Consider the following 4,140-nt stretch of genomic DNA (forward strand, 5'->3'; position numbering starts at 1 on the left):
AAATGCAATAAAACCCAAAAACATGCTGTGTGGATGAGATACGTGGATGATATCTAACATTTTGGGATAATAGGTGGGGCAATTTCAATGAATTCCTCTCGAAATTAACAAACACTTAGTGCCCAGCATCAAATTTAAAGTTGAATGGGAAACAGACAACAAAATTCCTTTTCTTGATGTTTTAATAATCAGAGATACGCCAGAATACAAATTTACCATATACAGAAAACCAACGTTCTCACTTTCCTACATTCACTACTTTAGCTATCATGACATTTCTATCAAATAGGTGTAGCTAGTAACTTGTTCTTAAGAGCCTTACGAATTTGTTCCCAGAATTCCTGGAAAAAGAATTGAACTAATTCGCAAGCAACTTTCGTCTTTAAAATATCCTGACCATATAATTGAGAAAGCAATTCACAAAGCTAACGTAATTTTCTACCGACCCCCTAAAGACAAGACCAATGAGATACACCCAACAATAAAATAATAATTCCCCACCTGGACACGATTAAGAGAATAACCAACCCCCTCGGAAAATCGAACCCTTTAGTATTTATTTACCCAAACACCTTAGCCAAATCCCTGATTAACGTCCAACAAAAGACATCTCCAAAGGACTCTGGGGTATACGAAATCCCATGCCAGGACTGTGACCAATCTTACATCGGATTTACAGGGTAAATCCCTTCCCCCAGGAGATTTAATGACAAACGCAAACGGTCAGTTAGGTATGGACAACAGAACTCGGCTATTTTCAACCATATAAATGAACATAACCATAGAATAAACTGGAATTTGTCACGTGTAATTTATAGCAGCAACTGCCGGTACAAGAGTCAAATGATGGAATCGGCCTTAATAAAAGAGAGGCAGTAATGAACATCTCAAAAGGAGGATGGATTTCGGCACATCGATCGGACAACGTCTTCATTCAACCAACCCTTAAGAAGATTAGAGGAAGATTATCAGCGGGGGTGACTTAAAATGGCTTGTTTGTGGATGGACCTCTTGTATAAATACCACCTTTTCTGTGAACTTTTCTCATTCATCTACCTGAAGAGGGAGACAGCAGTCTCTGAAATATAGTACTTTTTCTCTATTTTGGTTTTGTTTTTATGGGCTCCTTTTATTAGATGGAACTCTGTTGTTACAGAACATTTATACCAGTCATTTTCGCCCATTATGGAATTCAACCGCCTTTCCAGGATTCTTCACTCACTTCCAGAAGTCAAGCCAATTTTTTCGCAAGTTTGAAAAAGAACTGATCAGACTACACCGGCTGAAAAACAAAACAAAAACTTTTTACAAGAATGCCTCAAAGAACAAGTACTACCAAAAATGTAAACGGATTCGGGAGATGGACTCTGCAATCGGACCCCTTCCCTCTCTCACACCAAGATTTTCCTGGAGGAAAGAATCACCGATACGAAAAACGACATCTTCGTACTACGCAGAGTGATATATGGAACCCAGTCTAATCTTCGCCTCCTCACTACGGACCACATATACAGGTATCTGATTTCATTCTGTTCCGACATTGCTGCCTATAATAGCGTGACTCATTCCAACAGACTTCTACGCAAGTTAAATAACCTAATAGACAATAGTGCATGGAATAATCTTGAGCAACAAGACAAAGTTTTAAACTTATCCAACACCCCCCTTACTGTAAATCAACATTTAGTTTTAAATTTAGGCTTATCCTTTGCCTTATGCCAGACCGCAAAAACAACCTAGACTTCATAGTGGCTTTTGATAAATTCATATCTGACAAAAACTACAACCGTGAAGAGATATGTTTAAAGGAGTGTTACTAAATGCTTTAACTGACTTACATAAGAAATATCCTGTTCCCCGCAGATTCATGATAGCCATCCACTCGCTAAAAAAAGTTAGATGTTATAATAAGTAGATCCGACAAAGACGGCAAAATCGTAATAATGGACAAAGACTTCTACCTTGACAAAATCAACCAGCTCCTTAGCGACACAAAAACAATACGAAAAACTGACGAAAAATCCCCTCCAAAACGTTCCCACAGAATTTTTTCGGAAAGTAAGATTAATTGGCAAAGACAAAAAGAGTATTGAACTATTAGAGAAATTTAAAGTAATTAATCCTAAATTACCCTATTTTTATGGCCTTCCCAAAAACTCACAAAGACAATCTTCCATTCAGACCCATCGTTTCATGTGCCGGTGCTTTCAATTACAAAATTTCTAAATGGTTAGCTGGCCTCCTTTCCCCTTTTTTTAGGCACTTTTTCTCCCAGTCACATTAAACATTCGGAAGATTTTTGTCACAAATTCAGAGAAGCACATATACCACTTCACAACATAAAACTTTTAAGCCTTGATGTAGATTCCTTGTTCACTAAAGTACCAGTACAGGACGTTCTTCGGTTTTTAAGGGTAAAATTATCCCCTATTCAGATCATTTCCCATTGGCGCTTGACAAAAATAATAAAGCTAGTTGAATTATGTGCATCTAATAACGTATTTTCATTCGGGGAATCATTCTACAAGCAAAAATTCGGGTGTAGTATGGGTAGTCCTTTAAGTCCTGTTCTAGCCAACCTGTACATGGAATACTTTGAAACTACAGTAATAAAATGCAATAAACCCAAAAACATGCTGTGGATGAGATACGTGGATGATATCCTAACATTTTGGGATAATAGGTGGGGCAATTTCAATGAATTCCTCTCGAAATTAAACACATTAGTGCCCAGCATCAATTTAAAGTTGAATGGGAAACAGACAACAAAATTCCTTTTCTTGATGTTTTAATAATCAGAGATACGACAGAATACAAATTTACATATACAGAAAACCAACGTCACTTTCTACATTCACTACTTTAGCTATCATGACATTTCTATCAAAATAGGTGTAGCTAGTAACTTGTTCTTAGAGCCTTACGAATTTGTTCCCCAGAATTCCTGAAAAAGAATTTGAACTAATTCGCAAGCAACTTTCGTCTTTAAAATATCCTGACCATATAATTGAGAAAGCAATTCACAAAAGCTAACGTAATTTTCTACCGACCCCCTAAAACAAGACCAGAGATACACCCAACAATAAAATAATAATTCCCCACCTGGACACGATTAAGAGAATAACCAACCCCCTCGGAAAATCGAACCCTTTTGTATGTTTACTTACCCAAACACCTTAGCCAAATCCCTGATTAACGTCCAACAAAAGACATCTCCAAAGGACTCCTGGGGTATACGAAATCCCATGCCAGGACTGTGACCAATCTTGCATCGGATTTACAGGTAAATCCCTTCCCCAGAGATTTAATACAACACAAACGGTCAGTTAGGTATGGACAACAGAACTCGGCTATTTCAACCATATAAATGAACATAACCATAGAATAAACTGGAATTTGTCACGTGTAATTTATAGCAGCAACTGCCGGTACAAGAGTCAAATGATGGAATCGGCCTTAATAAAAGAGAGGCAGGTAATGAACATCTCAAAGGAGATGGATTTCGGACACGATCGACAACGTCTTCATTCAACCAACCCTTAAGAAGATTAGAGGAAGATTATCAGCGGGGGTGACTTAAAATGGCTTGTTTGTGGATGGACCTCTTGGTATAAATACCACCTTTTCTGTGAACTTTTCTCATTCATCTACCTGAAGAGGGAGACAGCAGTCTCTGAAATATAGTACTTTTCTCTATTTTGTGTTTTTTTTGGGCTCCTTTTATTAGATAATATTATATATATATTATTTATCCCTGCCGTCTATATTCCTGTGAAATTATGGCTGTATATGAATCAAATGCAATTCCCTTTGTGAGTAAGTTATTCCAAAGGTAAAGTGAATTCAATATTAATGTTATTTACAGCTAAATATAATATTCAGCGAATATGAATATGAAATCCTGTATAAGGTCATGGCATATACATCTGATCGTATTCCTCTCTCTCTCTCTCTCTCTCTCTCTCTCTCTCTCTCTCTCTCTCTCTCTACGTATATATATATATATATATATATATATATATATATATATATATATATATATATAACAAAAAATAACTAAAACCAGAAAAAAAGGAGATACGCAAGAGGAGACAGCTTGGGAATGAGAGAGAGAGAGAGAGAGAGAGAGAGAGAGAGAGA

Source organism: Macrobrachium nipponense, chromosome 38 (assembly GCF_015104395.2).
Source record: "Macrobrachium nipponense isolate FS-2020 chromosome 38, ASM1510439v2, whole genome shotgun sequence".
NCBI classification, from domain to species: Eukaryota; Metazoa; Arthropoda; class Malacostraca; order Decapoda; family Palaemonidae; genus Macrobrachium; species Macrobrachium nipponense.